Source organism: Equus asinus, chromosome 6 (genome assembly GCF_041296235.1).
Source record: "Equus asinus isolate D_3611 breed Donkey chromosome 6, EquAss-T2T_v2, whole genome shotgun sequence".
Lineage (NCBI taxonomy): Eukaryota > Metazoa > Chordata > Mammalia > Perissodactyla > Equidae > Equus > Equus asinus.
Window position 1 is genome coordinate 50,002,010 of NC_091795.1, and position 27,551 is coordinate 50,029,560.

A 27,551-nucleotide genomic window follows, 5' to 3' on the forward strand; every position below is an offset into this window, starting at 1 on the left:
TTTTGAGATACAAGTTCCCCACATAAGTTTTTGTAAAAGCAAAGCATTTTCATGTCTATTCGGTGAAAGCCAGATGGATACTTATGCATAGCCAACAATTACTTAGTTTATCTGATGAGTTGATGGGGAAGTGCGGTAGGGGAGGAAAGGTCACTGAAGAGCCACGTGTGTGTGTGTGTGTGTGTGTGTGTGTTTGTGTGTGTGTGTGTGAAAGAATGTCCAACCCACTTTGCTGATACCAATGAACTCACTACAATTAAAGGAGGTGGAAACAGAAAACCTGGCTTTTTATTTTAAACAGCCATAAAAAGATGGACCCTGGGCCTTTTGACAGAAAGACGGTAAGACTTCTTTGGGATAACACCTCCAAAATGTCTTCTCTGATTTTCTATTCCCATTTACTCTTTCTTCAGCTTCTCTCTTTTCAATGTTCTTTGCCAGCTGCAATCATCAATCAGAACTTATGGTTGTTTTCATCATCTCCAGATATATTGGCCTCAGAGCTCATGAAATCAAAATCACCTTATGCTTCTGCTACTCTTCTGGAGTCCATCAGAACTACACCACTCATCTCCTCAATCTGGCAGAAAAAATCACTTTCTGAAGGACAACCATTCTAATATCCCCAATCTCAGTTGCTTATTGTTCAAAACTATGCCTTCCAAGTCTCTTTATTCTTATAAGAACACTTTTTCATCTAACAAACACGTGTTGGGCACCCACCATGTGGCATTATGTGGGGCATCTGGGGTCTACAATGATGTTGAAGACATATGGCTGCTACCTTTACAGAGCTTATGGGTGAGAAGGGAACCAGGACACAGATAGCTCTAAGACAAGGTGGAAAGGAGCAAGCACCATAAGAGAGACAAACGAAGTCCTGTAACACATTTGCTCTGAGGAAGCTTCCGGGTGGGGGCCTCAGGATGGCAGCACTGGAGCAAGACGCTAAGGGGCACGTGAGGAAATGTGTTTACCTTTTTTATTTATACTTCTTCTCTCAGTACATTATACAGTCCTTCCCATTTTTATTTATATTCTTCAAATGAGGCTTTTCTAATTAAAAAAAAACTTTTTAATCTTGCAGGCCTCTCTTTATTTTCATCTATTAACGTTACTTTAAATCTTTAATAAGTTTGCTTTTAATTGGGTATTGGATCAACTTCACAATGAAAGTTAAATAGGAGTATCTAAGTACCAATAGCAACATGAACTTACTAAAAAAATCCTCTTCAAATTTCACCTTTTCGTAAACCCTGAAGACTTTTTCCATTCTGCTCCTTGCATAAGAATAATTGTGCATCATTGTTAGGAAGCACTAATTATCATTCTAAATTATACTTTGTTTCATCTGCTATTGTTTTCTATAATCCTTTCCCCACTTTTTATTTTTTCTCATTTTTATCATTCCTCCCAGCAGTAATGTTTTATTGTATCAAAGCATCATATTTGCTGTCCTCCTGTTTCCTGATAGGTGTGTATGTGGGCTTTTCCTAGTTTTTAGTTATACTGATGAGTACTTGTACACACATCCATATGTCTTTTCTTTCCTTTGAATTACCTCCTTGGTATATGTTACATTTTCCAAAGCTAAATAAAGTAATATTAATGTATAGCTAAGGGGTGAGATCTGATAGACTGGCTACGTTTGAATCCTAGCTCTACCACTTACCATCTGTGTGAACTTGGGCAAATTACTTAACCTCTCTGAGGCACCATTTCCTCATCTAAGACATAGGAATAATAATAGTACCCACCTCATATGATTAGTTTGAGAATTATATGAGATAGTTTATACACATAAGCCCTTAGAACTGTGCTTAACACATCGTAACTGTTCAATATTGTTAGCTTTATTATTACACAGGGTTCTTAGCATACTATTTGTTGCATTCCAAAACTCAATAAATGCTAATTTCTTTCTTTTCATCAACCCAAATTACTATAACTTGGATAAAGTGTTTGATCATTTCTATTAATCATGGAATTATAAGCTCAGGGTTGTGAAGAATTTTAAAGGTTTAATCTCTGATTCACGTCACATGTGTCCAAGATGCTTTCCAGAAAAAAGCATTAGCTTACAGAATCATCAGGTGCATCCAAACTTTCATCTTTGTGTACTGTTGTTCTTATTTTGTTGGTACAAGGATCCTATCTTGCATTTATTTACATTTGTATTTTTCCATTGTATTAGATGGAGCCTTTGGTTTCAAGTAAAAAAATCTCAACCTTTTATAGGAAGGAAAAGCAGCAATACAGCTGGGTGCTTGTTTCCTCCCTCTGTCTCTGCTTTGGTCTGTGCATTGGTTTCATTTTCTCAACCCAGGCTCTTCTACATAGTAGGAAACCTGGCCTCCGAGAGCTCCCATGCTTCATATTGACGATGACTGCATGTCTTTGCCAATTCCACATTCCTGGGCAAGGATCCTTACTGGCCTAGCTTGAGCACGTTGCTCACTCCTAAACCTATCAACTGTGGCCAGGGAGTGGGGCACTATAACTGGTGGTCCCTCAGAGCTGTCTGGAGTGGAAGGAAGAGCATTAACCCAAAGACAGGGTGCCAAAAGGAAGCGCTCCGGCCAGACCAAACAATAGATTCCTATTACAGTTATTAGAGGAGCTTAGCATGTTTCACACTGGTTTACCGTTCCTGTGTGAACCTCCTCCTCTCACATGAACTGTTCATATCTTTGACCGTTTGTCATCAAGGTAGATTTTTCCCTTATAAATTTGTATCATTTCCCTAATAGTTTTGGAAATACAACTGTGCAACTGTTGACAAAAACTAGGATGGCATCAACAAGAGTACTGAAGAACTACTATGTTCAAGGAGCTGTTTTGGGTACCATGAAAAGTTCAGAGAGCTGCATCACTGTAGAGAACTCAGTTTCTAATGGGGTTGAACAATATAAATAAAAAATGAAATAACAAAAGCCTGTACAACAGTGGTTCCTCAACTATGGAGACCATGTTCTTAAGAACTCTGAGACAGAGGACTTAAATCCCTATGGCGGAAACCATGTTAGGGAAAATGATGTTTGGAGTAAACCTCTGAAAACCATTAGAATTATGTTTTCTTGTACTCAAATAAATATGACTTTTATACATCTTTGTAGTCATGACTACTACAAGGATATTCAACCCTTTACCATTTCATACTCACTAGCAAGATACCTTTCAGTATCTTCTTTTCTGCAGTTTCAAGAAGATGTTTATAAATCATTTTGCAGGATTGTTAAAAATACACAGAGTGAGAAGAATTCTTTCTTGGGCTGGTCCTCTTCTGAATGTTCAAGGTCTTTCTTATTTTATAACTTGGTGGTGTCTATCAGACACACTATTGTCCTGTCCATATTCCTTGGGCACCAAGGGCTTCCTACTACAAGTATCTGCAACTCTGCTTGAAGGCTTTTTCCAGCTGCAGGGGCTGACCTGGTTGGGAGCCTGCTGGAAGTGCTGGGGACTGAATGCTTCCAGGAGTAAAAGATAGTTGGTGGCTAAATGCTCCAGATTTCATCCCTGAGGTGTGACGACTCAGAGGTGAGGGATACACAGTGTCCAGAGGTCTCCAGTGGGACTGGGCCCCAGTTGACCATAGCAGCAATGTGTTCATTAACACTTTGTATTGACTTCCTAGGGTAACATCTAAACAAACAGGTTGCATTAAAATCCTTGTTTTAGGGTATTATTTTGGGGGGAATCAAGCCTAAGATGAAGTTTGATTCCCATCTCCTGGGCCTTGCCTCCTAAATATCTGGGTCTCAGAGAAACGTTGGAGGCTTGAGATGGAAAAAAACCTTTGAGAATTGATCTCCCCCAATACCCAGAGTTTTGCAGCCCTGGATCTGCCCATGGTAACTTCATGCCAGGTACACGCATATCTCCCCTGTCTCTCCCCACTGATACCACAGGAAGTGCTTCCAAAGCCCGGGATTATTACTGCTTGTCTTCCTTGGTCCTGCCTCGGTGTTCATTCCAAAAATCTCGACTTTGTCTCGCTTTAGTTCCTTTTCTATTTCCAACCTCCATTTCTCTCTTTCCCCAGCTACCTGTGGAAGGAGTGATCTGCAGTTTACACATACCAGGATCGAAATTCTATAGTTGCTGATAAAATATAAATCCATATGTACTTATGCCTAAGAGAAGGTTATGATTAGGGAATTTAAAATGGTGTACTGAAGAGGAAGTAGAAATATAACCTGAGTAATCTGCAAAGGCCTCCTAGAGAAGGTTGAGACAACTGATCTAGCCCCATATCCCATTTTACAGGTGAAGAGACTCAGATCCATGAGGTTAAGTGACTGACTCAGGATCCTACGGTGAGTGGTGAGCTGCCTCCACCTCCCACCCCTCAATTCCCTCTGTGTTCTGCCCCATGCTGCCCACTCACCATTTGTCCACTGGCAGCCTTGCCTCTGCTTTTGTCTTGTCAGCCTTAAAATGCGCCATAAGGATGAGGCCTAGAAAAGAATAAGAACAAATAGCACGTTTTCCTCAGCACTCTCCACACGGCGCAATATCAGTTGTCCTCAGAGGGTTTTGATATGGGTTGAAAATATTGTTTGTTTTGTTTTAAATCTTGGAAAATATTCTAGTTGCATGGAATTTTTTCTCCAGAATTAATCATGAGTAACATGCTCTTTAGCCTTGTTCTTTGGCAAAGCTGAAAACAAAATAGCCATTGTGGGCCTCCTTTGTTTAAACCAAGGGACTAATGACGTTGTTCACCCCTCCCACTGAGCAGCCCGAGGATATTGGTCTCTCTGGAGAGCACCGAGTACCCTGGGTGGCAGGACGCTGCTGAGCAAGCTTTCCCCGACCCAAATTGATTCCAAGGAGACAATTCCTCTAACTGTTCTTCAGCCTAGTCGTATCAAATATGCTCAACAAGTTCTTCCAATTTCTGTTTTTAAAATAAAAATAAAAAGACCAGCACATTCCTTTTTTTATGTTTGTGCAAAAGAAGCAGAGGCAAGAAGCTGGGGAAACTCTAGCAAAAGCCTTAAGATATGTAACTTGAGTGATTTCCTACTGAAGTCCTGAAATATGAATTAAAATAATGGATTTACTTTGTTTCAGATTTCAAGATGACATTCTTGGTACTTTCTACAGACTGTGGGATCAATATTGCAAGAATGAGTCTGTCTTTATCAACCTCCACTAATACTGACTCAGGTATAATTGGGGATCCATTAAAATACAACTTTCTCTTCCCATATCATATTTGTTTTAAAGGGGGGGCATCATTAGCTCACTTAGTGTTCACTATAGAACAATGCTATTCATGATGAAGTAATTTGATTAAAAAGATAATTTCCCATAATGTAAAATTTCAGGCAACTCAACGCCACTGGAGGGAAACACTGACAGTAATATAATGCACACTGTAATGATCTCATTATCTGCATTGATTCATGTTTGACTTGAATCTAATCAGGCATGTCTCACTACAGAAAACACTCTTTTTCTGCAAAGATTTTTAGGACCTAGAATGTGTACTGCTGCCGGGCGTGGATATATGATATCCACATAAGGCTCCCAGCCTGCCTCGGAACCTGCCTTATACCTAGTATGTGTAGTCCCCAACTAAAAAATGGACACAACCTCTGTTCCATTCCTCTCTCCGTAAGACCACCCCGCCACCAAGGTCCCTGCTTCTCTCTGCAAGGGAATCATTGTAGAAAAAAATTAGAGCTTCTCGAAAATCAGATGTACCTAAGGGAAAAGAGGAAAGAAATTACAGGAAGCAAGAACAGCTCAGGGGAGCTGTTTCCAGGAGCAAGCATCCAGCTAGGGATGGGTCTTCTTTTCCATAAGCATCCTCTTGAAAATAAACAAATAAAAAAAAGAGAGGGAAAAAAACTTCTAGGAAAGCAATGAATCATCTGTTAGTCTCATCTTCATATAGTGTAGTTCAGCCAGATTGCTTTCCTTCTTACAAACAAGCTGCACCAAGAAGATGGAATTTTGTTTGCTAGAGAAAGAAAAGTAGATAATTGTAGAGCATGATAATCTTCTGGAAGTGGGGCAGTGTGTGTGTGTGTGTGTGTGTGTGTGTGTGAACACAATGAGGACACAGGGAACCCTAAGAGAGGTGTAGAAAGGAGGTAGAAAAATGCCCAAAGAAAACATCACTAATTTCAACATGTGGCCTAAGAAAGGAGTTAACTCTCTGCTCTCTCCTCTTTATCCTTCATCTCCTTCTCTTCCTCATGCTCTCCTTTCTCCTCCCATTTGAGATTTGAGCTTGTAGCCCTTGCTCCCAGGAACAAGAATTTAAACCAATATTATTAGCATGAGAATTTAGCAGCATTATTCATTAAACTGGCTTTTCTGGGAGTATCCTATAAATCTAATTGCCATACTAACTCATAATCATAATAATATTACTAATGACTAACAACTAATAGTTATAATTATTATTATTATCATTCTCCTCCTCCTCCTGGTCATCACCAAAGCTTCTTTGGGTAATTTTGTGCCAAGTTGCAAACTTTTGTACACTGCCGCTCCCAGGCTGGATAATGAAAGAATTCAAGGGTAGTGGGCAAATGCAGGGTGCTAGGTACAGATGTGCAGGTTGGGCCCTGTACCTCAGGGTCAGGCCAAGAGGGTCAGTGGAGTCTGAAATATGGTCTGTGCTTCGCTCTCCAGGCTGAACATCTTGCTCTTAGCAACATCTGCAAGGAAGATGAGCCATCTTTTCTTAGTTGCACACAGTCTAAGACTTGGCCATGGCCCTGAGCCTAAGACAAGCCTAGTGCTGATCACCAGGCAGGAACAGCATGCATGGGAGATGCTAAGCTTTTTTGGAGGAGTTCCAAAACCGTAATTTTGGGGTGTTAAAGCCAAAGTGGAGAACAAGCATTTTGGGGAATGGTGAGGAGGAGATGTACAATCAAGTATTTAGGTTCAGGACCGTGCCTTCAGCTGAGGGCTCCTTTCTTGCTGCTCTCAAGCAGTTTTCATTACATTACCTTCACCTCTGGTGTCTTTAAGGTACTCCTTGGCTTGTGCCATTAATACTTTTCCTAAGATTTTCAGATTCACTTTGGTCATATGCTGGGTCCTACCTGTTAGAGCTCTTAGAATTTCCTCTTTATCTCCATATACCTCTTTAATTCTTTTATCTTTAATGACTAAAGTAAAATGTGGTCCTTTAACAAGTAATGAGATTTGCCTGATTCTTGATTTGACCTGAGGACATCTTTTTTAAGCAAAGCTTGTTAGATAGGGAGTTGAAGTGTGGCTTATTAGTCTGGAGCCTGTGAAGGATGTTACAGCTGCTGCAGCAAGACAAGCAGGCTTTGTTTGTATGGAACCACAGCACTGTCTCATGCTCTTCCTTGCTGTCTATTTAGCACTTCATCTTTACCTAATCTTTAACAAAGCATAGTCTGTGCAGGCAGTCTGTAGTAAACATTGTGAATTAGCCTATCCTTCTGAAAGGTTGCAGGAGTGAAGAGTGTCTAAATATTTACTTCAAATATAATCTATCCTATAGTCCTCCATATTCAAAGGTTTGCCAATTTGAAATATCTGTGGTCCTGTAATGCATATGGTTTTGCAATAAGAGGCCATGCAAATGGACTTAAGTGCCACAGTCACTGCCAAGCTGGTATAAACCACACAGCTGGCCCTCCCAGGGATAGAGAAGGAAGAGTACTCTGCTTTGAGTAGGATTTCCACATATGACCATGCATATGGGCGGTGGGGTCCCTTGTGGTATGGATGGCTATAAATGGAGGTGCAGTAGACAGGACTAGGTTATCTACAGTAACAAACAGCCCAAAGTCTCCATGGCTCAACACAACAAAAGTTGATTGTTTGCCCGTGCTAAATGTCCAGCGTGTGTAGGCAGGGGCATCCAAGCTGAGCTACTCTATCTCAACAAGTATTTTTACAAATATGTGAAGAAAATATAGTAAATTATACACTGGCTCTTAAAGCCTCTAATATGTCACTTCTGTTTCCATTTCATTGGCTTAAGCAAGTCACATGTCCACACCTAACTGCAAAGGAGACAAAAAATTACAACCTTTCCATATATCCAGAAGGAGAAGAGAATGGGAATACTTGGAATAATCCTAGTGACTACCACTGGGGTCTATTTGGAAGGACTCCAGTGCCACTTTTGTGTTCTGGTAGCTCTCAACTGAGATCAGGAAAAATGATTTCCACATTTATACGTCTGGTAACCACCCTCACAACTCAAGCACCTTATTTCCAGAGGTGGGTCCTGTGGAAAAATATCTTAGAGAGAGAAGCAGTAAAAAAAAGTCCTAACTCTTCCAAGCAGGTTCACTATATTTTCATCTTTAAAATAAAGAATTCCACAAAACACAGATACCATTATTGAGAAATAGCATAAGAGAGAGACTGATTCTCAGAGGCTTCGGAAGTAAAATATGCCTCCAAGTAGTGGACACTAATTGTCTAAAGGGCCTACTCTTTCTGAGTACTGTCCTTCCTTTCCACATTTGAGTCACATATTGAAAATGGTGGGAATCTGGCAGCCATTCTGTTTAACATGATGCTCTCTCCAAGACAGAGCATATTGGATCAGGGTCGATATTGGAACAAAGTTGGGGCTAGAGTCTCTTCCCTGGGAATTTGGAATTTGGACGAATAGAAACACTACCAAAAAACGAGAAGTTTGACTAATGGGTCTGGGTTGTCTGTTGACTGGAGATGTAACTGAGACTGCTAGTGCTCACTAAGTATCCATATGCTCCTCTCCATTTCCCAGTTTGCCTTGCAGTTAGTTTGGGGCAATCTGACTAAGTTCTGGCCAATGGAAAATGGACAGAAGTGATACAAGCCACTTTTAGGCTTGGCTGTTGAAAATATCCCTCATATCACTCCACTTTCTTTTCCCCCACCACAGTGACCTTGGAGGCCACACGTTCCAGATGACACAGTTATAAGATAGAGAAGGTCTACCCATCCCATAGAAAATTGTGACATGAGTGAGGGAAAAAATCTTTATGCTATTTATGTTTTAGGGTTTATTTCTTGCTTCAGCATAGTCTAGACTATCCTGACTAACATAGAACTAACAAAAGAGTGGCCTCATTCAACCAAGAAGCAAAGAAAAGCTGATCTTCAAAGAAAGAAAAAGGATGTGCAGGGAGGAGCAGAGTTGAGAAAAAGAGTTTCTGGTTCCAATCCCTTCTTGAGGGTAAATCACATTTCTGTCCTTGGCTTTTGTTGATTCCCTTGTATCCATATTATAATGAATTTCACATTTTTAATAAGCTTGTACCAAAGAGTTTCAGTCCTTTGCCACCAAAAAAAGTTATAACTATATCTAATTAATTATAACTAATAGTTCTTATATCTCAGTGCTTCAACTCGTATTTTACGCATTATACCATGAAAACAACTAACAAGTTAATAGGTATGGTTCTGACTTAGCTTTCTAATTCCTTCATGTCAGGAATGCCAAGTACTACAGTAAAATCTTGTCTAGATGTAATTCCATAGTACAGTCAACCCTTAAGACACATTCCAGAATTATAGATCTTGTTTATTTACCCAAGACTTAAATAAAGGTGAATTATCTTTTAGTTTTATTGGTTACAAATGATCAGCTGACAAGTTACTCAACTTCTGCAATTTCAGTGAAATTCTAGAGCTATCAAGAAAGGGTTACTTGTTCAAGAACAGCTAAGTAATTGATTGGCTCTTCAGAATCTGTGCCAACTTCCTTTCTGCAGGTGGGCTAAATAGTGGATACCTTTTATAGAAGGAAAGCCATCATCTTAGGAAGAAAAAGTCTCTGCCATGAACAAGTTGAATACAATCACAGAAACTGCAGACAAAACAGCTTTTGATGATAGATATTGCTGATTCCTTCAAAGGCTTTCCAGAAATGGTAAAGGAATAATTATGACTAACAATAACTCATGTTTCTTCCAGGATATTACTCATTGGACCAACGGACCTCTTGAGAAATATGTCAGTGAGTCAGTTCATACTCAGATTGGGAAAAAGATCCCAGCTCTCCAAACTCTTTGCATTGAACTGAGTAAACCCCAAATGGATACATTCTCGGGGAGAAGTAAAGGCAGGAGAGCTTGATAGGAAAAAACAGAGTTTGTTCCTTCAGTCTCCCTATGTACCACCCCACCCCATATAGCTGAGCAAAATGAAATTATCAAGGTAAATGAAGAAAATCTTGAGCACACCCTTCAAAAAGATAAAGGACTCAGATGAAGGAGAAAGGCAGAAACACCAGTAGGAAGTCTAATAACTCACCAAGCATCTAAAACAACAGGAACTAGTAAGTTTATACTGCAACTTATATGGTATGAGGATATACCAAAACCAGTCAAAATAATAATGGTTACAAACAAAAAGGAGGTTGGACTGGATGGTGTAAGGTCTTTTATTTGAAAAGATGGTCTTTAATTTCCATGATGAAAGCACTATGTGGACTGGTGTAGCTCAACGGCTAAATGTGGCCATTGATTAAATTTATCCAATGATAACAGCATTGACATTCACTATTTTATTTTATTGTTCTGTATTATGCATTCAGGAGAGTTTATTAAAATATAGGCACAGTTTAAAGAAGAATTAAAAACTAGTATCTATGACCTCAACTCCTAGCCTAGTTTAAGAATAAAATATTAACAGCATCTTATAAGGTGCTGTTATAAGGAACTTAAAAGGTACTGTGCCTACTCCAGTTGTATCCTCCTCTGCTAACTCTCCCTCAATGGTCCTGAGGTTACTACTAGTTTGCACTTTTGTGTTAGTCATTCCCTGCTTTCTTGGTGGTTTTACCACCTATGTTTATATACCCAAACAACATATTGCTTAGTTTTGAAATTTGGTAGCTGCATAAAGAAAGATCAAAGTTACACTATTAATTTAAAACTCAAGGATGAATGCAACAGAATCCGTTGGTATCAGCTTCCCCGAGAGTTTAGAAGAGCCCTTTCTGGGCAAGTCAGTGGGCAAGGTCATAAGCATAGTCCTAGCAAACACAGGGCTCTGCACATCTGCACAGGGCATCTGGCAAGGCTGCCAAGTGAGCCTGATACAGGAGTCAGGCAGAAATATGGTCAGAGGGTCTGAGACGCTCTCTATTTCCTACCTTACCTCCAGCCCTCAGAGGTAGGTTTAAGAAAAAGTTTGTTGACATGAAATGAGGCAGTAGGGCATGGAAAAGAGAGCAGGCACTTATTAACAAATGGTCATGACATAGATAAGAATCTGGACAAGTCTCATTCAAGCATTCTGTCATCAGGTTGAAAAAGGGTAAAATAGCAGTGGAAACTTGGCTGTGACAGCCACCAACATGTCTGTGTGTTGTGTCTCATGCTCCTCTCTGGGATAGTTGTCCTCTATGTACGTTGATAGCTCTCCTGGAATCTCCCTTCACTGTCCTCATGGAGATTCCCTTTACCTTTCTTCTGAGTTGGATCACCTGTTTCTAGTATCCAGGACTGGAATGCATAATTTGTGGGGCTCAGTGAAAAATGAAAATGCAGAGTCCCTTTTTGAAAAATTACTGTGAATTTCAAGATGGTAACAGCAGAGCATTAAATCAAGTATGGTGCCCTTCTATGTGTGGGAACTTGTGCAACTGTACAGATTGATGCCCACATAGCCAGTCCTGCTTATATCCCATGTCTTCCTCTTTCTTGGTTTACTTTCTTGTTTTAGTAAAGCACATTCCTCAGTAGTCTTTTAAGAAAGAGTGTATGGGAAATAAGTTTTTGAGACTTGAATGTCTGAACATGTCTTTGTTCTATCCTCAAACTTGACTGTAAGCCATTTAATTGTACAACACTGTATTCTGAAGTTGCTCCTTGGAGTTAAGCAATACAGTAGCCCTGCTTGATTGATGGTTTTTCTGGGTATAAAATTCTAGGTTGGAAGCAATTTTCCTTCAGAACTTTAAAGGTATTGCTCCATTGTCTTTTTATTCATAGTGTCACTGTGGAGATGTCTGAAGTTCCTTGGATTCTTAATTCTCTTCATGTGACCTATTTATTCCTCTCTAGAAACTTACATAAATTCTCTTTGTCTCAGAGTTCTGAAATTTTACAGTGTGCCTTTGTGAGGGTCTATTTTCATCCATTGTGCTTAGGACTCTATAGGCCCTTTTGATCTGACAACTTATGTTCCTCAGTTCTGAGAATTTTCTCGAATTATTTCATTGATGATTTTCTCCGCTCCATTACATTGCTCTCTCTTTCTGGAGCTCTTATTTGTTTGGATGGTGAACCTTCTAGAAAAGACCTCTCACTTTCTTACTTTCTTCTTTGTCTTCTCTTTGTTCTACTCTCTGAGAAAATCCTTAATCTTAAACTCTAGCCCTTCTATTTTTAAATTTCATGATTATGGTTTTAATTTCTAAGGTCTCTTTTGTGTTCTCCAAATGATCCTTTCCTTTTTTTGTGTGAGGAAGATTGGCCCTGAGGTAACATCTGTGCCAATCCTCCTCTATTTTATGTGGGATGCCGCCACAGCATGGCTTGACCAGTGGTGCCAACTCCGCACCTGGGACCCAAACCTGCGAACCCCAGGCCGCCAAAGCAGAGCGTGCAAACTTAAGCACTATACCACCAGGCCAGCCCCTAAATGATCCTTTCTTACAGCATCCTGTTCTTGTTTCATGTATGCAGTGCTGTCTATTATCTGAGGATATAGGAATTCTTATTTGTTTGTTTTCTCCTCCCTGCACAGTGGCTGTTGCTCCATGTTGCCTTTTTCTTGTGTTTATTTGGATCTGTATCTTTTTCATTGGGGACTGTCCTCAAATATCTGGAATTCTTGTTTTTTTGCTTTTGATTAATAATGGGGAATAAAAAACTGATTGAAAGCCCTGAGCAAGTGGACAGGTCTTGCCAACTTTGAAATTTACTTTAAGGTGTTTCTTGGAGGACTTCTGAAGTCAGTATTTTTACATTTTCCTCTTGTTCTGGTCAGATTCCCAGGGAAGAATTTTCCAATCTTCTGCCTGGTGGATGAGAGTCTGGCTGAGAAACAAGTGAGGGAAGAGGTCTAGAGGGTCAGAATATATGACTCATCCTCCTGCCCCCCACCATCAGTAAGAAGCCCTCTTCTCAACTGTGCCTGGCATCCCCTAGTCCACGACCATCTATTTGTCTCTCTACAGAGATAAAACTTCCAGATTTTTGTTGTGATGGGGGAGGGACAGTCGCCTAGTGCCATGAAGAGGGAAAAGGCAGCTGGAAATCCAAATACTTGTCAAGTAGCTTTTTCTTTTTCATTTGAGGCCTCTCTGTTACTCCAGTCCTAGGCATACCTGATGCTGCCAATTCCTGAGCCTTTTGAGGATTCTGTGGTTTGAGGCCAACTTTCTTGGGCCTGTTAAATCAGTTACCATTTCTTATTTGCATTCCAGCTTCCAAAATTTTGTCACTCTTACCATCTCTCCTGTTTCCCCCATACTTGTGTGTTTACGTCTTTCGTAAAAATCACTTTAATGTAGTTTCAGGGTGCTTCAGGAGGAAGTGAAATTAGATACATGTATTCAATCCACCATCTGAACTCAGAACTCCACTGGTTTTCTTTAAACAGCCTTTTTAGAACTTGCTGTACCTTGTTTTTGTTTTGTTACTCAAATTTGTTACTCAAATGTACTGACGATGGAGCCGGTGCATTGGCATGGCAATGACCACTAACCTTCAGATCCCAGGCATGACTTCTGCTAGTGGCTTGAAGTGGGAACCATCTGTGGGATTATCTGCTCAGCACTCCTCCTTTTCTCCAGCAGCCCCCCTCAGGACCTGACGTGTTCTTACATGGTCTCACATGCAGGCTAGAGTTGATTTGCTTAAGGAAAGCCATCACCCAAGGTGGACCAAAGACTCTCTTCTCTAGGATTCTTGGTTAGCGGCCAGAGAAACCATCCTTGATAGCAAACTCTAAGATGTAAATTTCTCCCCTCCTTCCACCCAAGTTTTGTTACTAGGTCAAGTTTACCTGCATCATTCTTTCTTCAAGACGTGTTATCTCTTACAGGGTCCCTCAGGACCCCCTCACCCCACATGAGAAGAGACACCTAACTCAACCAGTTCATCAGATACATCTAAATTCCAGCTTTTACATTTAAAGTAGGAAATCTCCTCCCACTCCATCCATTTGCTCATACTTATCCTTCAAAAAATACTTAACAAAAACAATTTAGTTTTGTCCTCAGCCACTTCTGAAGACTTGACATTATCAAGGCTAACGTGACAGAAGGGGGCCTTTGATAAGGCAACTCAAGCATATACACAAGAGGATATACTAAAAGCAGGTTAATCTGGGCACTCTGAGAATTCATATAGCTTTGCCTTCCTCCATTGCAATTCCAAGCTCCTTCTTCCTGCACACTCTCAAGTCCCATACCTCCAGCATGGAATAGGATCTCACTGAAGGGAAGGAACTCCAGAAGAGGTGTGATTAGTGGGGGGAAGTGGGAGTTCAAAGCTCTCATCTTCTATAATGCTGATGATTTAGGAGATAGTACCTTGTTTTTAAAAAGAGGGTGGGGTTTAAAAGTGTTTTAGTATTAAAATGAAAATTTCACCAGTAATTAAAATTTTTCCCTCAGGAAATTCTTAGTGGAGTAGAAGAGGTATTAACTTTGGATCCAAAGAGTTTTGAGATCTATATTCAAACACTGTGACTTAGGGCAAGTTATTTGATCTCTTTTGCCTCAGTTTCTTCATATGTGAAATGGGGATTGAAGGCATAGGGATTAAAAAAGATGAAGTTTAAAAGGTGCCTGTCATGGGGGCTGGCCCCGTGGCCGAGTGGTTAAGTTCGCGCGCTCCGCTGCAGGCGGCCCAGTGTTTCGCTCGTTCGAATCCTGGGCGCGGACACGGCACTGCTCATCAGACCACGCTGAGGCAGCGTCCCACATGCCACAACTAGAAGGACCCACAATGAAATATACAACTATGTACCGGGGGGCTTTGGGGAGAAAAAGGAAAAAATAAAATCTTTAAAAAAAAAAAAAGGTGCCTGTCATGTAATTAAGCTCTATAAATAAGCATCATTTCCCCATTTTCCTCATCTGCTGGCACAAGCACTAAGATAATAGAGTTTGTTTTATACAGCAAATATTCCCAAGAGTCTTAAAGGGGGACACATCAGCAAGGCAAAAATGATCTACCAGAGGCCTGGGGTATCTTTGAGGAGAGTGCTCCTTACAGATTCATCTTTGAAGAGGGAACAGTAACTGAGAACCCCGTATTAGTCAGGCATGGCGGAGGGAGGTTTAACTTGGACCTTTGTTCTGCTTGTTTATTTTAACCACGAAGTCCCTGATTCCAATGCATTTGAAATATCACACACACATAATACCAGTATTAGTTTGGTAACATTTTTTGAGTCCTTGATCCCTTCTGACACTTTTCCCAGAAAAACGCATAAGTGTATTTGTACTCACACAGCTATACTTCGCAGGAGTTTGCCCATCCGCTGAAGCGGAGGACACCCAGTTCATAAACTCTGACCTACAAAAGTACTTCGATTTCACCGCAGTCCTTCCCCTTCCTCCGCACCCCCACACCACCTGCGTCCAAGTAAAGAGACGCTGGCAAGCGCCACCGGGCTCTGGAAAGACTGGATTTTAGCAGGACACCTGGGGATGGAGTTGGCGGTGGAGACGGAGTTGGGGGTGGGGATGGGGGGGAGGTGTCAGGGCAGCGCGCCCTCCAGCTGTCCCGAAGTCCTAGGAGAGCGTGGCGCAGCAAAAGCCCACGACAAGCAGGGCTCCGGGCAGCCCTCCACGACATGGGCGGTGCCCCGGAGCACGCCGCCCCCAGCTCCGGGCTTCCTAGGGAGGAGACAGGAGACGGAGCAGGAGGAGCCGAAGGAAGAACCACGCCTTTTAGGAGACGGCCTGAGGACAGCGACGGTACCTCTCAGTCGTGTGGACGAAATTTTTCACTAGAATCTGGATGATTTTCTCCCTCCTTTGTGAGACCATCCTGTCACGCCCAGCTGAGGGGCGTCTAGGGCTGGGCAGAAACAGAAAAGGAGCTGAGAACCCCCGTATTTGTCAGGCATGGTGGGGGGAGGTTTAACATGGACTTTATTTTAAACCAGGAAGTCCCTGATCCCAAGGCGTTTGAATTATAACCCACACATAATACCAACATTAATTTAGTAATTTTGAGCCACTGATTTCTTGACACCTGCTCCCTGGTGGGCAGGACCCGCAGAGCCAGCGGACCTGGAGCAGTGGATGGGATCAGCCTCGGCCGGGGGAGCTCACTGGAATTACCCGGAAAGACTGCTCAGGAGCCTCAAACCGCGCACGCGCAGGGCGGGGCGGATTAGGGGATCCAGGCTAGCAACTTCAACATCTTTGAGGGTAATTTTGAGGCCCAGACTTCTACCGGAGTGCGGGGCTGAGCTGGGCTGAACCGGGGAGGCTGCCCCACTGCCTGCGAGGTGGTGGTCGAGAGGCAGGTGGTTTTCATCCCCAGATCTAAAGGGAGAACGCAAAGCGGCAATTAATTCTGCAATCTGTTCAGTGTGCAAGGGCCTAAAACAGACAGCTCAGGCTACTTGCATTAATAAATAACAACAACTGCATCCCTAAGTCACTTGAGGGTTACAAAGTGAAATATTTAAAAACAAGATAAAAAAATCACACTTGGGTCCTTAGGATTAACTTGCCTTACTCCATTTTACCCTCCCACCCACGGAAGTAGGTGTTTTCATCCTCCTCACCTCCCATCCTCCACTTTTACAAATGAAGAAACTGGCTCTGAGGGGTTGCTTAAGGTCACACAGTTAATAAGTGACAGAGTCAAGGTCTAAACTAGGTCTGACCCGCAGCCGGTGTCCTTGGTGCTGCATTCCCTCCTCAGAGGGGAAGCAGATGTAGCTTCGCCACCCTCAGCAAAAAGAATCAGCCTCTCTCTAAATAAAGACGCCGCTGCCAAGTACCTGGGAAACCTGTTCCCTGTCCTTGTTTTCTGACCACAAGGATGTCTTTGCTCTGAACTGTTTACACTTTCTCCCTTATGAAATGGCTTGCTGGATTTAAGATGGCAGTCTGTGGAAATCCATTTATTTTCTTTTATGAATCTAACTGGACCTATGACATGGTCCTAACTAGCTCATGTTCAGACCAAGGGATCTAACCAGGCATTACTGACAAATGGTGCATAGTCCCCTCCAACAAACGCAGACTTTTTAACTGCCTTGGTCATTCAACCATCAATTATCCAACCACTCTACAAGTATTTAATGAGTATCTCTGCCTTTCCTGGTGCCAATCTACTGTCTCCTCTGCCAGTTATTTATTTTTTTTCAGACATGATTAAGATCCAGTGGTTTCCACCATCTACAGGATGAAGACAAGACTCGTGACAAGAGGCTCCTGCCTATCCTTGTGGCTCTTAAGTGTGGAGTAGAGAGACAAAGCGAACCCCCAAAGTAGAGCTAAGTGTTTTATAAAGCTGCAAGAACACAATTCCGGTTCTCAGATCCTATGCGAGTATAAACAGAGTATAAAGTGTACACAGTAAATCAAATCCTTCACTCCTCTGCCCACTTAACCCTAGAGAGTTTGTTACTCACAGAGAAAGGTGGCTGCTCAGAGTGAGGGGTTCAGAATTTGTTTCTTTCTTTATAGGCTATTCCTATCTCTTTTGAAAAATGAGTCCAGGAAGCTATCGGGAAAAGTTAACTAGAAACAGAAAAGCAAGACCAAAGGAAAAGGGAAATGTAAATATTCTAGGTCTAAAGGTCAATGTCATTGCTAGGTTCATGCTTCAGAGTTGACTCTGGATTTCCTGATAGCCAGGGCAAAAAGGGGAGCAAGGTACCTTATTTGCATTTTCTTGATAGAAAAGAGGAAACTTACCAGTTCTTGAAACAAGCAAAATATTTTATGTTGTTGTTTTTATCTTTCTCTTCATTACTTTTTTAATTATAAAATTAATGCATGTCTTTTGTAAAAAATTCAAGTAACACAACGTCTATACAGTGAAAAGTGTATGCCCTCATACCTATACCTCCATTCCCCTTCTTCAGAAGTAAACCCTACTCCCTGAGACTAACCATTTATTTCTAAAGGTTTTTTTGTTTTGGGGGATTGTGGTTGCAATTAGAAGTACTTATACAGCTTTCATAGAATGTGAGTTTTGTTTGTTTGCTTGTTTTTAAAAATATATATATATCAAATTAACTACATTCTCTTGTAACTTGTATTTTCACCTTACACTGTATCAGGGACATCCTTCTATATCTATATATAGATCAACTTCTTTCATTTTAATGACTATAATATTCCATTATACAGAGATAGCATAATTTTATTTAGCCATTCCCCTATTTAAGTTTATGATTTTACAGTCTTATAAATAATGAGCATCCTTGTACATACACTTTTGTGCGGATATGTGAATATTTCTATAGGAAAGATTTCTGGAAGTAGAACTGAAGGATCACATGGCTCATACATTTAAAATACTGAGAAATTGTCTTCAGAAAGATTGTGCCAATTTCTACCCTCCCCAACAGTGTTCAGGAGTGTCCATTTCCCCATTCCCTTGCCAACACTAGATGTTATCGATCTTTTTCATTTTCTGGCACAAACTTCTAAATGGAATTTCTCCTGGCAATGTCAGTATATTTTAATCAAGAAAGGAGATCGGTGAGACAGTCTCATTTCTCCTGTTCTAGGGCTGTGGTTTTCAGGCTGTTTTCTCTGGAGCCCCAGGAATTCTAAGGGATGTGGGGGTGCAGAGCACAAAAGGACAAGACTTCCTCCCCCTGAACCAGGGCAACTGAGTATTTATTTGTTTTACATGTTGCACTTTGGGATAAAATTGTATTTGAAGATAAGATTCTGTTGTTAAAAACGAGTTTGCAAACCACTGGTCTGGGCTTTGTTTCTTATTGAACTGTTAGCAACTTGAAGAGGAATTGAAAATGAATTCCTTCCAGGCAAAGAAGAAGGGATGTTGAAACAGTGACTCTCCAGTTGTAGCCAAAATATTCTCATTTATACATTATGTGCGTGTATGAGTATCTGCTAATGGCCTTGCTCATGCTAGGCGTCGCCCTAAAATGCCCAATTACTATCCTGCAACCATTTCTAAAACACTATGTCTTCCAAGATTTGGATTAAAATTCCCCTTCTCTAACTACCCACCCCTCTCTCTCTCTCTCACACACACACACACACACACGCACACTACTTGTGTAGATCGTATCCCTCTTTATTTGTGGAAACTGGATGTCAGCAGAGGCTTCCTTTCCCCTGAGACCTAGGTAAAATTCCGTGGCCCGCAATCCTTTAAGATTACTGTGAGCTCCTCTGAGCCTTAAGTTCTCATGGCCTCCTCTGCCTTCCATTTCCCAGGTGTTGTCTTTGAGATCCATCATGTGAAACTGGATGTGAAAGAAGGAAACAAAGCTCCTTCTTCGGTTGTCACACACATACAAATAACAACAAACTACTCTACCACACAAAGCATTCCTGAGAAGAGTCAAATTTACTATAGATAGCATGCTGGGAAGGTCCGAGAAAAGGAGATTTGAGTCATAAGGATATGAACAATTTCAAAATGGCATAGTGAGCATCTTGTGGCTTTTCATGACCTAATACTGGTCTCTTTTCATCTCATTGGCTCCTCTCGTCTCTCCTTCCATTCTTTATCTTCACCCACTCCCCCATGGATCGAACCAGCAACTTCAAATTTGTTTCCTCTATTAAGCATTGTAATTCAGCTCTTTCCAGCTTTTACCCTCAAACTCACGCTGTCAATCCCTTCACAGTGTTCATCTTTCTTATAAAAGGGGCTTTCCACTTAGTAGAATCAACCCTTTCTAGGAGGCAGTTTTCTTTAAAAAGAGCAACAGAAACATTGTTGTTTTTCCCCCATACCCTTACTATTTCTTCCTTCTGAAACATTATCATTGTATTGCTTTCGTCCTCATTTTATATATCTGGACTCTCCCACCAAATGTGAAGCAGCCCAAGGGCAAGAACTCTTCCTTTTTGGAGCTTTTAAATGCCAAGTCTCTGGCGTATGCCTCACAACTGCATAATGAATAAAGCAACCAGTAAGTATACAATCTAAAGAAGAGTAAATGATGAATGTATATAAAAGCTTTGGATATTTTGTGAGATGTAGTAGTTAGACTCTTGCAAAGACCATAAAATTAGTAATTAGAAAGTTCAGTTAAAATATTCAGATGTATTTTCAACTTGTGCTTATGTCTTTTAGGAGATTCATAATAAGGTTATCCTATTCAAAATATTCACTACTTCACATTTCTTTTTCATTTTGGCCTTTGCTCTTCGTAAATTTCTTTCCTACTTCTCCTATGAGCTAGATTTTATTTTTGTTTATTCCCTTCCTGCCTGGCCAGATAGGAAGGAGGCAGAGATGATTATCTACATCAATACAATATCTCCTCTTGCTGGGATCCCAAGAATAAAGAATACTATATAAAGTAACATGCTATGTAAACCAAGGCTTAAAACATCCTTTAGTGAACCATCATAAAATATCACTTGAAATTCCTACAGGATCTTCTGCCTGCTATGTTTAATTCCTAAATCTCATGTTATTAAAAGAAGTCTGTTTGCTCTTTTATCTGCACTCACATTGTACAATTTTTTTTTCATCAAAACTGGCTTAGTTTGGAGTGAGGAAGCAGGAATATATGACAAGTTAGAATTTCTGATATTTGACCCTTTGCTATAAATTTAAGCCCATGAATAGCTCAAAGCTCAGAAACCAGGCCCAACTCCATTGTGGATGGATATATATATATATATATATACACATATAATTTTATTTTCCACAGAAAGCATAGACTGTGTCCTATTCTATTTGCCTGTATGACGGAATTTTTTTTTTTTTAAAGATTTTATTTTTCTCCTTTTTCTCCCCAAAGCCCCCTGGTACATAGTTGTATGTTTCATTGTGGGTCCTTCTAGTTGTGGCATGTGGGACGCTGCCTCAGCGTGGTCTGATGAGCAGTGCCATGTCCGCGCCCAGGATTCAAATGAACGAAACACTGGGCCGCCTGCAGCGGAGCGCGCGAACCCAACCACTCGGCCACGGGGCCAGCCCCTGTATGACGGAATTTTTGCCAAAACATTCAAGTGAAAAAGTTTCTCCCAATTATATGCTGCCCACAAGAGACTCCAGATTTAAGGACACACATAGGCTCAAAGTGAAGGGATGGAAAAAGATATTCCATATAAGTGGAAATCAAAATGGGAACTATACTTATATCAGACAAAATAGACTTTCAGCCAAAAATGGTAACAAGAGATAGAGAGGTTCGTTATATAATGATAAAGGGGTCAATTCATCAAGAAGATCTAACAATTGTAAATATATATGCACTCAACATTGGAGCACCTAAATATATTAAGTGAATAATAACAGATCTAAGGGGAGAAATTGACAATACAATAATAGTAGGGGACTTCAATACTCCACTTTCAGCAATGGATAGATCATCCAGACAAAAGCAGCAGGGAAACACTGGACTCAAACCATACTTTAGATCAAATGGACCTAATAGACATTTAGAGAACATTCCATCCAACAGCAGCAGAATACACATTCTTCTCAAGGGCACATGGAACAGTGTCAAGGATAGATTATATGATAGGCCACAAAACAAGTCTTAGCAAATTTGAGAAGATTGAAGTCATACCAAATATCTTTTCCAACCACAACAGTATGAAACTAGAAATCAATGGCAAAAGGAAAGCCGGAAAATTTACAAGCATGTGGAAATTAAACATTGTGCTCCTGAACAACCGATGAGTCAAAGAAGAAATCAAAAGGGAAATCAAAAAAATCTCAAAATGAATGGAAATGGAAATATGACACACCAAAACCTATGAGTGCTGCAACAGCAGCTCGGAGAGGGAAGTTTATAGCGATAAATGCATATATTAAGAAAATAGAAAGATCTCAAATAAATAACCTAACTTTACACCTGGAAGAACTAGAAAAAGAAGAAAAAACTAATCCCAAAGTTAACAGAAGAAAGGAAATGACAAAGATCAGAGCAGAAATAAATGAAACAGAGACAAGAAAAACAATAGAAAAGATCAATGAAACTATGAGCTGATTTTTTAAAAGATAAGGAAAATTGACAAGACTTTAGCTAGACTAAGAAAAAAAAGAGAAGACTTAAATAAATAAAATCAGAAATGGAAGAGGAGACATTACAACTGACACCACAGAAATACATAGGATCATAACAGACTACTATGAACAATTATATGCCAATAAATTGGGTAGCCTAGCAGAAATGGATAAAATCCTAGAAACATACAATCTACCAAGACTGAACCAGGAAGAAATAGAAAATCTGAACAGACCAATAATGAGTAAGGAGATTGAATCCGTAATCAAAAACTTCCCAACACAGAAAAGCCCAGTACCACATGGCTTCACTGGGGAATTCTATCAAACATTTATGGAAGAATTAACACCTCAAACTCTTCTGAAAAACTGAAGAGGAGGGAACACTTCCAAACTCACTTTACAAGGCCAGCATTACCCTGATACCAAGCCAGATAAGGACACAACAAGAAAAGAAAACTACAGACCAAAATCCCTGATGAATACAGATGCAAAAATTCTCAACAAAACATTAGCAAACTGAACTTAACAACACATTGAAAGGATTGTACACCACAAGCAAGTGGGATTTATCCCTTGGATGCAAGATTTAATATATACAACCAATAAATGTGATACACCACATCAATAGTCAATATATAAATCAAAAAAACAATGAATCAAATATAAAAATCATATGATCATCTCAATGGATGCAGAAAAAGCATTTGACAAAATACATCATCCTTTCATGATAAAAACCCACAACAAATTGTGCATAGGAGAGACATATCTCAACATAATAAAGGCTGTACACAACAAACCCATCACTAACATTATACTCAGATGAAAGACTGAAAGCTTTTCCTCTAAGATTGGGAAAAGACAAGGGTGCCCACTCTGACCACTCTTATTCAACATAATACTGGAAGTCCTAGCTAGAACAATCAGGCAAAAGACAGAAATAAAAGGCATCCAAATTGAAAAAGAAGTAAAATTGCCATTATTTGCAGATGATATGGCCTTATATATGGAAAATCCTAAAGACACAACCAAAAAACTGTCGCAACTAATCAGTGCATTCGGTAAAGTTGTAGGATATAAAATCAACATGCAGACATCAGTTGTGCTTCTGTGCAGTAACAAGAAAATATTTGAAAAGGAAATAAAGAATACTATCCCATTTACAATAGCATCAAAAACAGTAAAATATTTATGAATAAATTTAACCAAGGAGGGGCCAGCCAAGTGGCTCAGAGGATAAGTGTGCACATTCCGCTTCAGCAGCCTGGGGTTCACCAGTTCAGATCCCGGGTGTGGACATGGCACTGTTTGGCAAGCCATGCTGTGGTAGGCATCCCACATATAAAGTAGAGGAAGATGGGCACAGATGTTAGCTCAGGGCCAGTCTTCCTCATCAAAAAGAGGAGGGTTGGTGGCAGATGTTAGCTCAGGGCTAATCTTCCTCAAAAAAAAAAAAATTAACCAAAGAACTGAGAGAATACAATGAAAACTACAAGACTTTGATAAAAGAAATTGAAGAAGACACAAACAATTGGAAAGATATCTCTTGTTTATGGATCAGAAGAATTAATACTGCTAAAACATCCATACTACCCAAAGCCATCTATAGATTCAATGCAATCTATATCAAAATTCCAATGGCATTTTTCACAGAAATAGGAAAAAAATTCTCTGAAGCCAAATAAGACCCCAAACAGCCAAAGAAATCCTGAGAAAGAACAAAGCTGGAGGAATCACACTTATTTATTTCAAACTATACTACAAAGCTATGGTAATTAAAACAGTATGACACTGGCATAAAAACAGACATATAGACCAACAGAACAGAACAGAGAGCCCAGAAATAAACCACTGCATATATGGTCAACTAATATTTGGAAAGGGAGTGAAGAATACTCAATCAGGAAAGGATAGTTCTCTTCAACAAACGGTATTGTGAAAACTGGACAACCACATGCAGAAAAATAAAATTGATCCCTTTGTTACACCACTCATGAAAATTAACTTGAAATGGATTAAAGACTTAACCATGAGACCTGACACCATAAAACTCCTAGAAGAAAACATAGGGAAGAAGCTCCTTTGCATTGGTGTTGGCAATGATTCTTTGGATATGACACTGAAAGATCAAGCAATAAAACAAAAAATCAACAAGGGGAACTACATCAAACTAAAAAGCTTCTGCACAGCAAAAGAACAAAACGAAAAGGCAACTTACTGAATGGAAGAAAATATTTGCAAACCATATATCAAATAAGGGGTTAATATCCAAAATATTTAAAGAACTCATACACCTCAGTGACAAAGAAAACAAACTGTCTGATTTAAAAATGGGCAGGGGAACTGCATAGACATTTTTCCAAAGAAGACAGGCAAATGGCCAACAAGTACACGAAAGGATGCTCAACATCACTCATCTTCAGGGAAATGCAAATCAAAAGCACAATGAGTTATCACCTCACATCTGCTAGAATGGCTGTCACCAAGAAGACAAGGGATAACAAGTTTTGGCAAGGATATGGAGAAAAGGGAACCCTTGTGCACTACTGTTGGGAATGTAAATTGGTTTAGCCACTGTGGAAACATTACGAAGGTTCCTCAAAAAATAAAAAGTAGAGCTTCCATATGATCCAGCTATCTCACTTCTGGGTATATATCCAAAAGAAATGAAAACATATCTGTACTCCCATGTTTATTGCAGCATTATTCACAATAGCCAAGATATGGAAACAACCTAAGTGCCTGTCAACAGATGAATGGATAAAGAAGATGTGGTGTGTGTGTATGTGTGTGTATATATATATATACACATACACACACAATGAAATGTTATTCAGCCATGAGAAAGAATGAAATCTTGCCATTTGTGACAACATGGACGGACATTGAGGGCATTATACTAAGTGAGATAAGTCAGAAAGAGAAAGACAAATACTATATGATATCACTTATATGTGGAATCTAAAAAAGCCAAATTCATAAAAACAGAGTAGAATGGTAGTTACGAGGGCCTGGGGGCTGGGAGAACTGGGGAGATGTTTAAGGGTACAAACTTGCAACTAGTAGATAAATAAGTTCTTGAGATCTAATACACAGCACAGTGATTATAGTCAACAATACAGTATTATCAGCTTCAAAGTTGCTAAGAGACTAGATCTTAATTGTTCTCACCACAAAGAAGAAATGATAATAATGTGATGTGATAGAGGTGTTAGCTAACGCTACAGTAGTAATCATAGCACAATATATAAATGTATCAAATCAACACGTTGTACACCTTAAACTTACACGATGTTATACATCAATTGTATCTCAATTTTTAAAAGTTTCCATAAGTCAGCAAAGTTATTGGTATCATGTAAATAATACAGGGGAGGACCAAAACCAGATGTTCCACAGTAAAATATTATTCAGTTGCCCCAAAGTCTAGTGAAAAAGGTTGACCTGCTCACTTGTTGACATTCAGCTCTTATCTACTATCATTCCAGCTATCTGGCTAAGTCAGTTATAGCACAAAAAAAAGTTTTATAAAACAAAAGCAACTCACAAAAGAAAAAAAGCATGTTCATAAATAAGATGTGTGGGCAAAATGAGTTATTATTTTATTTTAAGCACTTACATTTTCTGTGGTTCTCACAATAAATGTGATAAATAAAGATACAAGCAGAATGATTTAAGATGTGGCCTAAGAGTTGGCCACACCTGACTTTGAATCTTGATTCTGTCACTAAGCAACTGTGAACTTGGGAAAGTTGCTTAACTTCCTTAAGTCTGTTTGCTCAGCTCTAAATTAGGACTAATAATACCTTTCTCGTATTGCTAGTGTGAGGACAAAACGCAAAATTGTACTTAATAAGTAGTAGTTGTTTTGTTGTAATTATTATCACAGAAGCTTTGCTATGTAGCGCTTTGGCATCCTAAATTAATTTTCTATTTGTGTCTCCCTTTAAATCTTCTTCAAAACCCTTTTAGATGCATCATTTCATTTGAATCTCATAACTTCTAAGCTGGAGGTAACAGACATAATAAACCTCATTAGGAAACCAAGATCAATGCATTGCCTCAGTCATCCAGCATCTGGTAAAGTCAGGACAAGAATCCACATCTTATCCTTTACCTGCAAGAACAATCCTCTAGTCTATTCTCACACAGCAACCAGAGGGAGCTCTTAAAAGCACCATCCGATCATGTTACCCTGCCTTCTTGTCCCCTTCCCCTCCCATCCTTCTCTCCCTCTCCCCCTCTATCTTTTCCCTCTCCTTCTAAGTTTCTAGTTTAGGATTGGCGCGGAAAAAGAAAGCCCTAACTCCAGCTCCAGTGGGTGAATTTCCATATAGGACAAGAAAGCCTACAGTCCTGTGACCTCAGTCCAGAGAAACACCAGAAGAAGGAAAGAAGAGGTGAACAGCAACCTAACTAAACTGCCGTGGATGCTTCCAAGCTTTCTCCCGCCTCCTTCCTTCTATTTAACTCTCATTCTGCTCTGAAAAGGTCAGACGGCCCTCCACTTAGAAACGCTTCAGCTAGAAAACAGAAAGTAAAATATTGAGAGGGAATTATTTGGGCAAAAATATTTATATTCATTTTTTTCTTCAAAAATGTTGTGGGAAGAAAGTATGAGAAGAAAATACAGAAATACATGAAGTATTGCAAATGTGCATCTAATGTCCTAATATCAGTTTGCAGTAGGTCAATGACTCCTCAACTTTTTCAGAGTTGGAACATTATCTTTTAAGAGTTTCATGATGTTTTTAAAAAGTAAATTCGATTAAAATCAATTTGAATGACTCTGACACTTCTTTAATTGATGTGGCAAGACCATCACTGCTCTACACTGAAATGGAAAACTTAAGAGATTTCAAAATAGCGTAATTGTCTGTGACTAAGGCATTATGAGGATAGCATTTACCAGGTCACTTTTATTTACAGAAAAAGCAAGTAGGCATCTGTATTATGTGAAACACTGCTATGTTGTGGGGGGATTTTCCCCTTAAAATTCATTTACTCCTCTCCTCCTAACTAAGTCACTAATGCCTTAAATTTCATTATTAAAGTTTAATTCCTTTAGGGAGACAATATTGTTTAGTACCAGATTTTATCAAAACAAAGATATTGTAAGATGTACCACTATTTTATATGCCACTAAGAAAGAAAAACCAATGCCAGTTATAATAAGAGACCATCAATTCTAACGGGCATCCCAATTTCAGAGACACTAAGATATGAAAATACATGTGTCTTAAACTCTAGGAAATGAAGTAATTGAGAGCATGGACCTTGATCTCAAACACATCTGGATGGATACCCTGATTCTGCCATGTGATAGATGGGTTGCCTTGGGGAAGTTACTTAACTTCTCTGAATCTCTAGCTTCTCCTCTGTGAAATTAAAATATTGATATACATCTCCTTGGTTAGCAAGAATTACCTAAAATGA

The 27,551-nt window shown here is 39.8% G+C and overlaps 1 protein-coding gene and 1 long non-coding RNA gene across 4 annotated transcripts in view; one reads left to right on the forward strand and one right to left on the reverse strand.

Annotated features, from left to right (window-relative positions):
* The window catches only part of EHBP1 (EH domain binding protein 1), a 483,620-nt gene that overhangs the window by 417,150 nt on the left and 38,919 nt on the right, over positions 1-27,551 (reverse strand). For all 3 annotated transcript variants that reach the window (XM_070512730.1, XM_070512734.1, XM_070512736.1), the window contains exon 4: positions 4,391-4,460. The gene's annotated coding sequence lies outside the window, so the exon portion shown is untranslated. The remainder of the gene's footprint in view (positions 1-4,390; positions 4,461-27,551) is intronic.
* On the forward strand, positions 243-10,058 carry LOC139045579 (uncharacterized). The gene is made up of 4 exons (XR_011504272.1): positions 243-341; positions 4,270-4,319; positions 5,080-5,175; positions 9,922-10,058. It is a non-coding gene; the product is annotated as an uncharacterized lncRNA (long non-coding RNA).